The sequence below is a fragment of the Dromiciops gliroides genome, chromosome 2 (genome assembly GCF_019393635.1).
Source record: "Dromiciops gliroides isolate mDroGli1 chromosome 2, mDroGli1.pri, whole genome shotgun sequence".
In the NCBI taxonomy this organism is placed as follows: Eukaryota; Metazoa; Chordata; class Mammalia; order Microbiotheria; family Microbiotheriidae; genus Dromiciops; species Dromiciops gliroides.
Window position 1 is genome coordinate 395,470,429 of NC_057862.1, and position 10,863 is coordinate 395,481,291.

General features: G+C 45.1%; 1 protein-coding gene across 2 annotated transcripts in view; it reads left to right on the forward strand.

The window, feature by feature from the left end:
* Positions 1-9,529, forward strand: part of STK35 (serine/threonine kinase 35) — a 55,465-nt gene extending 45,936 nt beyond the window's left edge. The window contains exon 4 of one of the 2 annotated variants that reach the window (XM_043983891.1): positions 7,642-9,529. The gene's annotated coding sequence lies outside the window, so the exon portion shown is untranslated. Of the gene's footprint in view, positions 1-245; positions 6,228-7,641 lie in introns of those variants that run through there. The other variant, XM_043983889.1, reaches the window with a different exon arrangement.
* The last annotated feature ends 1,334 nt before the right edge of the window (positions 9,530-10,863 follow it).

A 10,863-nucleotide genomic window follows, 5' to 3' on the forward strand; every position in this document is an offset into this window, starting at 1 on the left:
TCTCATCTACACAATTAAAGGGGTGTTGAGATGATCTCTAAGGTCCTTTCCAAATCCAGTGAATTTCCTAAGGTTGTAAATGGCTTAGAAATAGGATTCCAGCCCAGGTCTTCTGATTCTTCAAGCCCAGTAGTCTTTCCATTGCTGCATGTTGCCTCTGTAAATTCTTCAAGTTGTCATCAGCCATCGTGGAGAATGAATCCGAACCTACTTAACTCGGTTTCTCCTTCATTGGTGTCTTCCAGGTTGACTTCGCAGGGACCCACAATCTCTTCAGTATGTGCATAGAGGGAAGCAGAGGATCAAGAAGTGGCTGGGTGGATGATGGGCGCTCTCCGGACAGCTGGATCTCCGGCTATGTGAAGCTTTTGTTTGGGGGGTGGTTGTGGTTTTTTCTGTGTGTTTGATTTTTTTTTTCCCCCTTCCTTTCAATTTTTCTTTACCTTTTTTTGGGAAGCCAATTTGAGACTTCAGAAGAGCAGAAGCTATTCCGATGGACAGGCACCAGTTTGTTTAAAGCCAATTCAATATGGACACAGCACATGTGTACTTTTTATTTTTTCCAGATGAGGTGGGGGAAATAATTTTTGTTCGTCTTCTTTCCTTTTTTCTCCTTTTCCCCTTCTGTGTCTCATTCCTGCTTTTTCAAACAACAGCTCATTGAGAAAGACCCCTTTGTCCAGCTTTTCACCATCAAACTCATTCAAGGTCAAAAGGACTTTTCCTAAGGGTTTCTGCTAGGTGAGGAGCAGGGGCCCTTCCTCTTAAATCTTTTCCCTAGATCAGCCAGGAACTGTTCTGGCCTGAGGATGATCCTTTTGGATAATTAGGGAGGGAAAAGAGGCCCCACATGACTTCAGTCCTAAGTGATGGCTAAGTAGCCAGCACTAACTTGTCCCATGGCAGAGGGTAAGAGAGACAAGAGGCAACAAATGCACTAGGTCAGACCTGGAAAAATATGGGAGGGCCCAGTGCAGGGTTTGGGGGAGGGTGCCCCCAGTCTCATAGTATTTTTGGTTTCCAGGAATCCAAACCTCTGGCCATGGCCAAGAATTGGATTCTCCACTGTTGGATGTTTTGTATACTCTCTGTTTGTCTATCTCTGTCTCTATCACTTTTACTCTCAGTCCTTCACTCTTTTGTGAGCATCCTCTCTCCAGACTGAGTGGAGCTAAAAGGGGCTTATAAAAGGATTTTCCTGTGCCCATCCTTAATGCATGTGTTTCTTCTGCTAAGGGAATCCAGGAAAGAAGCCAGTGGTGCCAAATCTTTGCTAGGAAGGTAGCCATGTGGCAGTGTTCTGGGCTTGGTCTACCTGGTGCCCCTTCTAGAACCAGAAGAAGAGGTAGGGTCCTTTCTAGAACTGGCCTAGTTGTAAAGGGTCTGCCAGCAGCATTATCATAGGACAGTGCGGACAGAGAAGTTGAGGCCTCTCTAGCTGCTCTTGCCCAACCCATCACTGCCTTGGCTGGGTACATGGAAACCCCAGGCATCCCCCCACACATCTTCCTATCCCTTGTTCCCTGTAGATGGTGGCATAAAGTGAAGCCCCCACTAGGGACCCTGTCTCAAAGTTGGGGGTGTTTTCCATAGGAATGTAGATACTCTCTACAGAAGGAAAGGCCCTGTTTAACTAGAGAAGCCCGTTTAGCAGTCTAGAATCTAACTTTTCATGTCATCAAGCTCATTACCTTCAAACTCGACAGATTCTTGACTTCTCTTTGTGTGTCTCTACACACACTGTCACCCTCACTCTCTCACACTCTTTCTCCCCACCCAATGTAATTGTTGTCCCTCTAGGGTAATTTCCCCTTGCATTTGTCATTTTTCTCTCAGTAAGATCAAGTGCTTAAGGTCAGGTTTTTTGAATGTACATCCTTGTTGTTCCTCTCTATCTCAGTCCCCAGTTATAGCCAGAGTGGAAAGGGTGACAGGGTAAAGGGAAAAGTCTTTTCCTTCCTTATGCCTGAAGCCAGGGAAGATCGACAGAGACAAGGAAAAGACATTTTTACTCTTTATCCATCTCCTTTGGTTTGGCAGGTTCCCACTAGCCAGCACACCTTACTCGGGACCTTTTGTTCTATACCTGTACAATTCCAAAATAGTCTGTTTTCCCAGTTTCCTGCTGGCATTCCTCTAGCCTTCACATACTGAGATCTGCTCTTCACCTGTTGTGGACAGTTAGCTTCAGTCAGCATTATTCGGTAGCCTGGGTCCAGGCCCCTTGGCCTTCCATAAGGCAACTCATTTGTTGTAGGTGTCGCTCTTTCTCTCTACAGCTTTTTAGATCAGTATGGATACACACTGCTCTTGAAAGTATGATCTGGGAGAAATCCTAATTAAGGTGAAGGCTTGCTTCTCTGCCCCCAACACTTGTTTCCCATGGGGCAGACTTGTCTCCTCATTCATTAGTGAATGGTGGAAAACAGTCCCATGTTTCAGTGCCACAAATTCCCCCTTCTCTGCACCTCCATCTTCCCTCAACCCTTGCACGGGAATCCCTAATGAGGGTTCAAGGACTAATTTGTTTTATTCAAAGGTAGGTTAGAGTTTGGGGTGATTTTTTTTTCTTCTTTTAAACCTCTCAATCTCTTCTCCTCCCCAGTTCTGATTTCAAGGTTCTTGTAGATCATCCACCTCTCCTGATCTAGACCTCTTCTCACCTTTTACTGGCTCTCAGAATCAATCCCCACATCCTTCCAGGAGGTCACAAAGTTCCACATCTCAGACATTCTAGTCTGCATGTGACAAAGGTGGTTGTATCTGGCGTTTGGTAGACACCTACAGCCAAGAGTTTGAGTTCTTCACTCCCTGGCCTCCTAGCATCAGAAGCTAGCCTCACCCTGTAGGCTCTGATCCAAACATGGATCGGCCAGGACTTCTTTGACCCTGGCCGAGCCATCCAGTCAGTTCCAAGTGCCTGCCTTCCTCTTGTCTCCCACTGTATCCCAAGGCTCTATCTAGAAACCACATCAAGAAGGTACCAGGCTAAATGTTCTCTCTGCTCTTCTCCACCGGTAACCAGAAAGACAAGATGGTTAGGGGCCTGCTTTAGGGGTTGGTGAGCAGTTTGTAGCATGGCACAATGAGGTAGCTTTTGAAGCAGTTAATGATGTTCATTCTCTTTACTGTGCCCCTTCCACATTACTCTTCTTATTCTTCTCTGTTCCTTTCATCCCCATGCCAGGGTCCTGTGCCCAACAGTGGCATTGTTCAATTCTAATGATTTGGCACTGCCAATTTCATCCTAGACCAAGATGTAAAGCCTTGTGTAACCCTTCTCTCTTCCCCCGCAAAATCTCTTTTGGCAAACTGGTAACATTTCATTACCTTCCTAGGAGTCTGTAGAGTGGCTTTCACTCTTTGTAGACTAGAGATTCAGAAAGAGCAGTCCATCTAAAGGCCCAAGCCTGCATCTTCCCTGTGGAAAGCAGATAAGCCTTCCAGGCTCAATCTGTTTCTCTGAAGGCCAGAGAATCACAGGGACACAGACCACAGTGCCTTATACTAGAAACGTCCAGCCTCACAAAGCATGTCACACTTTTGTCTTCCTCTCTCTTCGAGCTCCCCTGTCTGGTCCTCATCTCCCATTTCTCTCTTCCTCATCTCCTTCCTAGCAGTGTCTGTGGACACTTGATTCCTCTGGGCCCCTTGCAGGAGCAGTCTTTTCTAGTGTGGTGTTCTTGGTTCTCTGAACTGTCTAGGGAAGGCTCCTATCCTGGGCTTAAGGAACTGTTAGTGGGAAGACCAGGCTTTTGCCCTGTGACCCACCTCATCTCTTCCCACACCTCTCTGAGGATATTGGTTGCCCTTAGAGGAGCAAGGACAGGGGCCTCCATTTGGATTTGGATTCTTAGAACTTTGCAGGCAGGCCACACTGTTGTCCTGTCTTTGCCTCCTCCCCATCGTTCTCTTTGCTGATAGCACTGCTGGCTAAGATTCCTTACCTGGGGCACGTCCCCTCTGGTGACGGGAATTGGGAGGGTGTTAAGGCACAGGAATGTGGGATGAGCCCAGTGGTGCAGGCTGGTATTCAGGAGTCATCACACCAGGTTCACATGGCACCCTTTGGTAGAAATCATCAACCTGGTTCAAAATAGACTCAGTTACCCACTTTGGGGCATTGGAGACAAGCTCTGGCTCTTGACAACCTGATGGCCAAGCCCCATTTTGTTAGGCCCTCTCTCCCAGCCCCATAGATAGAGCAAGTGTCTTCCTCTCCACCATACCCTGCCTCATGCCCAGAGCTGACTTTGCAAAGTCTCTCCTCAAAGGAATATGATTTCCAGGGGGTCTAGGAGTGAGTCTATGAAATTGTTTACTTTAGAAATGTCCTGTTTACAGTGGGGAGGGGCCAAACTTCAGGGGCAATGGGTTGGGACTTTCCAAGCACAAGGAGTTCAAATCCTTATTGAACACCTAGTATCCTTTGTGATCAACCAGTGGTTAGCCCTGGGGAGGGGTGTTGTATTCCTGTCCCTCTCTTTTACCCTCCTGTTTTCAAAACCCAGAGGTGCTAGGACTAACAAGCCAATAGTCCCCTTCCCATGTCTTCCTGCCTATTTTGTGTCTCTCCTCTCCCTCCTCCTCTTGGAATTTTCAGCTCTTTAACATATCAGATGTCTCCTTGAACCAGAGTGCTTGGAGCAATAAGTTGTTTTTTGTTGGTTTTTTTTTTAAGTGACAGGAGGAAAGTAACTGTCCCTATGGATTCTCTTCCTCAATTCTGTTTTGTTTTACTTTTGAAGTCTCAGTAGGCAGGATCTAGTCTGGGTTGAAGCCTGCCTGGTACCAGAAAAAAGGCACAAACACCACTTCTTGCCCCTCCTCCAGGCGAGCAAATCCCCAGGCTGAGGGAGCAGGGAATACTGCTGATTTGTTTTGTGGGCCTCTTACTGCACACTGCCAACTCAGCTCACCAGCCTGGCCTGGGGAATGTGCCTTGCCTGCCATTGGCCAAATTTATACACACCCCCAGATCCATGCATCCAGGCTGGCTGGGGTCACTCGCCATTGCTTGCCCAGCTTCCCCTTTCCAGGCCTCTGGACCAAGATCGGACCCCTGATTATGTCCTTCCTTTCTCACACTTCCTTATGTTAATGAAATTCACCCATCTTGCAAATGGGAGCCCTGAAAACCCCAGAATTTGGGCACCTGATAAATGATGGATGGATCGGATTGCTGGCCCTTAGAAGCCACAGCACTGAATTAATGATACTGCCTCGGATCTTGCCGTGCCTGGGGAGTTGGTGAAAGCATTGGCTGTGATGTATGATTTCACCTAACAGCTCCATAGCCTGGTCCCAAGCATGAAGGTAGAACAAGCTTTCCACGTACTCAGAAGAATAACGTTAGCTTAGTCTTCATGTGCACAGACATCAAAAGCAATAAAGTTCTTGCTGGCAAGCCCCCATCCATTAACCTGGTAGATCTTGGTGCCATTGGTTTCAGCATGATATCATTAAGGCTTTAGCTGATTCCCTTAGAATTTTGGCTCCAGAATAGCCCACCCTTGTCCTGGGTTTTACCTGATGAATCGATTTGGTTTTTTGTGTTTTTTTTTTTTTCCCTCCCCACTCCTCAGCTCCCCACCCCCCAAACAATTCCACTCAAACACTTAGAGCCCCGTCAGGGGAGAAGTAGCCTCTCCCACCCCTGGAAAGTTGCCCTTGGGCAGCTCAGGGCCTGGTGGTTTCACAGCACTTTGAACCCCCCAGCACCCCTTTCCCAAACCACAATGTGGGGGGGGGGTCGCCAAGGGGGTGAGCTTCATGTAGAAAATGGAAAAGGCAAGTGACCAGGTAGTTAGGGGAGAGCGAGAGGAAAAAAGTCATCTTCAGCCCTCAAGACTTCTTTTCTCAAGAGCTACTAGTTAGATAGAAGCTAATGGCTCCTTCCTTCACCACAGTGGACAGGACACAGAGGCTAGCAGGTGTGAGGGAAAGGCTTAAACCCAGGCTCAAAGTTAGTTTAAAGTACTAGTTAATAAATCTATTTTTCTGGGTTTTCTTTTTCTTTTTTTTTTTTGCACAGAAGCTGGTAATCTAGGACCTACGTGTGAACAACTTTATATGAATATTTTTTGTACTCAGTTTACTTGGGTTGGATTGAAACCTTGTATTTAAGTTCCTCGAACACTGTGGATCCCCTGATGTGTATGAATGGCAGACACTTTGTAAATTAAGAGACGTTTGTGTGAATAAAGCTATTTGATGGGGTTGAAGAAGTCGTCCATGATTTGAGTGGGTTCTGCAACTTATGCATGTTTTGTGATTAGAGGTAGGCTGGTGAACCCAGCAAGTACCTAACAGATACAACCACCCTGTGAGGTCATTGGGTAGTCTTATCATCTTAAAGAAGCCCTAAGTACTCATATCTCAGCTCTTCTACAAAGAGCTGGATCTCTGAGCCAGGGATTAGCAACTTAAAACCTGATTTGTAGGAGGTTGTCAGCCCCTGTCCTAAGACTTCCACCAGAACTCAACATTTGGGAGGCCTAAGTTTCAAGGGCTTTTACAGGTGTAAGGTGGATTTGACAGAGGGATCCTTTCCTCACCACAAAAAAAAAAAAGGTGGACTCTTTTTGGTGAGGTATTTGGGGTTAAGTGATGTGATGTTTAAAATCTATATTGTGTGATCACCTTAAATTAGAAGCTTCAGCACCAGTCTTTGGGCAATAAACATTTATTAAAGCACACAGGTATTAACATGGAGTTCAGAAAGTTAAGAAAAAGAAGTCCTACCTAGCCTAGAGTTCCATCCTGGTTGGGTTCTTCCTGAAGTCCTCCACGAGCCTGCTTTAATCAGGAACTCTCCAGCAAGCTGATTGTGGAAGCTTTTTCTAGGTCTGGAACAGAGGCTGTCCTTAAACACTGCTTCAAGCTGATTGGTTGGCGTCATCCAAATCCATTGGCTTTGAAGGTGTTCTCAAGTTAAGTTCAAAGTCTAGCTTCTGAGAACAATACCTTCTTAAGGGATAGCCAGGTGTGATTACAATCCAATTAACTTGAAGTAGGCTTAATCAGCAGTCAATCACTCTCACTTGATTCAATCAGTATAGATTAATCTCCAGGTGGGTCTTTTGAGTATCTGCTAAATACCATTATTTCATCACAGTGACTTTGCCCAGGGTCACACAGCTAGTTAGTGTTAAGTGTCTGAGGTTGGATTTGAACTTGGGTCCTCCTGAATCCAGGGCTGGTGCTCTATCCAGGGCTGGTGCTCTATCCATTGTGCCACCTAGCTGCCCCTATAGTTAACTTTTCAATCCCAGAAATAAACTGAGGACATAGTACAGTCTTTTGAATTGTAAAGGCCCTCTCAGGTACCATAGGCCCAAGTAAAGTGAAAAGGTCCATACAGGGAGGGCTGGATTTTGAACTCAGAACCCCTGACTTTGTAATTATATATGTTAACTAAGAATATTAAAAGTCAGCAGGGACGTTGGAACACAAACGGTTCAGAGTTGTAAGAAACTTAAAAATTACTCAGATTTATAGATGGAATTCCAGGGTTTTAAAAAAATGGTTTCCTCCCAACAACTCTGAAGAGGGATCTCAAAGCACTGTAGAATATCAGAGTTGTGTGACACCTCTGCTATAATCCATTCTGGACCTTACTCCCTTTTTGTCTTTGGACAGGTCTCTTGTTCTGAACTGCAGGAACTGGGAAAACTTGGGCACGGTGACATTTGGGCCTTGAAGAATAGGTGATATTTTAGTACTCAAACAATGGGAGGAGGGAGGAGTTTCAGGTGATAAGAGGATACAAGATTTTTGAGGAATTATAATAAGAGCTGGAAAGTACCTTAGACGCCATCTAATGTAAACTCCACCCCCACAAACACTTGCACACATCTGAGAATGAGCAAATGGGCCCAGAGAAGTTAAATTCCATGCTTCCACCAATATTAACCAGCACAGCCAAAATCTGAACCAAGGTTCACATTCCAAAATGGTATAAATGCAAAGCCTGGCTTCAAACCCATCTCGGTCTGCATGCAGGGAAGCGGTAGAAAGGGAGGCAGGGGATCTAGGCTGGGGTCAGAATTCAGAAGTCTCAACTGCCAGGCTTGGGAGCTGAAACTATATTCAGTCTTAGTGGTGAACCAGCAGGAGGGAATGAATGCTAAAGAGTGAAATCACATTTCTTATCACCCTCCCCAGATTGGGATTGGGGAGAGAAGCTGTCTAGGAGATGCCATGGCTCACCCTCAGCCCCAGACCTCCACAGAGCCTATGATGTCCCTGACGGTCCCATTACTATGCTTTAGAGAGATGACGGACAGGCTGGGTCTGGAAACAACTCAGTTGTGGTTGGAAGGGGGAAGAAAAGATTCAATCTTTGAAATGTGAGTTAGCCAAAAAGATAAATTTCATTGGAGTTGTCTGTAATCTGCAGGGATAGCTGACCATTTTGGTAGGCCTAGGATAGGGGAAGGCAGGCCAGATAAAGGGTGGGGATCAAGACTGCCCTGCCTCAGAAGTCCTTCAGGAGCTAATGTGACCAAAAAGACTTGCCACTGGGACAACAACTGTGCTTCCTTTTAGGAAACCCAATTAAGGATTACAGTGAGCTGGACCAGCTCCAGAAGAGGCTGAATAGAATGATGAGGGAGCTGCAAAGTTAAAGAATTAAACTAGAAATGTTTATCCTGAAGAAGACTTGGAATCTGATAGCTGTTGTGCAGAAGAGTAAGGATGGGGCTTGTCCTGCTTAGCCTGATAAGCAAACAGCGGGTTAAGTTAGAAAAAAAAACTTGGTAACAATTAGGATGTAATGTCTAAAAGTGGACTTCCTCACGAGGTGATGAGTTCTCCATCATGGGAAATCTTCAAAGCAAAGGCGATGACCACTTGGGGATGTTGGTTAGATTAGATGGTCTCTGAGGGCCCAACTTGTGAAATCCATAAGGCCTTTAGCTGATTCCCTTAAAGCTCTGGCCCTTCGAGATATTCCACCCCTGCTCTGGGGTTTATAATGTGAATCTCTTCTCCCACCTCCCACCACACACAGTGGCTCATACTTCCTAAGGGAAGGCTGATGAGCACATGCATCACATACATACTTAAGAAGGGGGAAGGATGAAGAACTCCTGGGATCCCAGTGCCTTCCCTCAGGCAGATCCTAAGGAACCTATTTTTTTTCCTTTAAAGGGACCACTCAAAAACCAAAGGCCCTGCACAAGTGAAAAGTAAGTTTTATTTTTGAGAGGAAAACTTTTTCGAATCAGGTATATATGCACATTGGTATTTCTCTTAAAAGGAGTGGCAAGTAGTTAATCCATTCAACAGTTACTTAACAAGCACTTATTAAGCCCCTATTGGGTGCCCTAAGTCCTCTACCCAAACTCCTTCCCTAATAAGGACATTAAAATGGAGAATAACAATGCTTTCCAGCCAAGCCAGGCCCAAAAAAAAGAAAGAAGGAAAGAAATGATAGAGAAGGACTTTCTGGAAGGGGTGATAAAAACTTGACTCACTGGAAATGGTACTATTCAACTTAAATATAACAACGATTTAAAAGAAACCTGTGTTGTCTAGTTTTTCTTTTGTATGTATGTAAAAACACTACATATTTAAGGTTGTATTTCATTAAAAATTTTGTATATAAGAGCAAATGTTCTGAATGTGGCCTGAATCATATTTAAATATTGTTGGTTCATATTGATCGTGGTGCCAGAGAAATACACACACACACACACACACACACACACACATTCAAAGAAATAGAAAAGCCATCCCCTCCTCTCAAGGAGTTCACAGTCTTGTGGGGGAGACAGCATGCAAATAACTATGTCCGAACCACATATAGGCAGGATAAATTGAGGATAAGAACTTGTAGTTGTTGAGCTCTTTCCTCGTGAAGGTTTCTGTACTAGAATACCCAAGTGCCTTCCGGAAGGTGAATGACTATAATACCATCGAATCTAAGCACTGGGGAGGTGTAAACAAAGTGGAGGCTTTTTGGAGGGCTGGTAGAATTTATAGCTGGAGGGAGGTTGTGGGGAAAACTTGATGGAGAAGTCACTGGCGCCCTAAGGCAGTGCTCGAAGGATGGGTTTAAGGGTGTGACTAGGGAAGAGGGGGATTAATTAGAAGGCTATTAAAATCCCGAAGATGGGGGCGGCTTTGATATGAAAAGAACCCTGAAGATTTGGGAATTTGTTTTGGAGCAAGTTACAGATGACAGGTTTCTAGTCCTACAACTGGACTTAACTGAGGAAGGTGGTATCGTTTACGAGAGACTAGGGAGATGGTTTGAATGAATGAAAAAAAAATCTTGTCCTTAGTATGTGCTAAGCATACTGTTCTAAGCAGCTTTTCTTTTTTTTTTTAAACAAAAACTCAGTCCCTGCCCTCAATAAGCTTATTCTTTTTTTTTTTGGGGGGGGGGATGAGGGTTAAGTGACTTGCCCAGGGTCACACAGCTATTAAGTGTCCAGTATCTGAGGTCGGATTTGAACTCAGGTCCTCCTAAATCCAGGACCTCTGTGCTACCTAGTTGCCCTCTATGAGCTTACATTCTAAGGGGGAAGACAACACATAGAAGATTTTCTTAAGAAGGTTTAGGGCCCAAAAAGGGTATGAAATGTTACCAGGATGGTGAGGGAAGTAGATTGACACACCCTTTCCTGCAGCAGTAGCAGTATTGATTTGATTTTAGTAGCAAAACTGGAAAGGTGGAGATGGGGAGAGGGAAAACAACTCATCATCAATCAGCACTTTCAGGTCCATTTAGCCAAGCCTAGTGTAGGACCTTAGAGATCATTTAGTAGCCCATTTTGCAGATGTAGAAACGGAAGCCTCCCAAGAGGAAATGACCTATTTCTTGTAACAGGAAATCAATGACATATCTGGGAT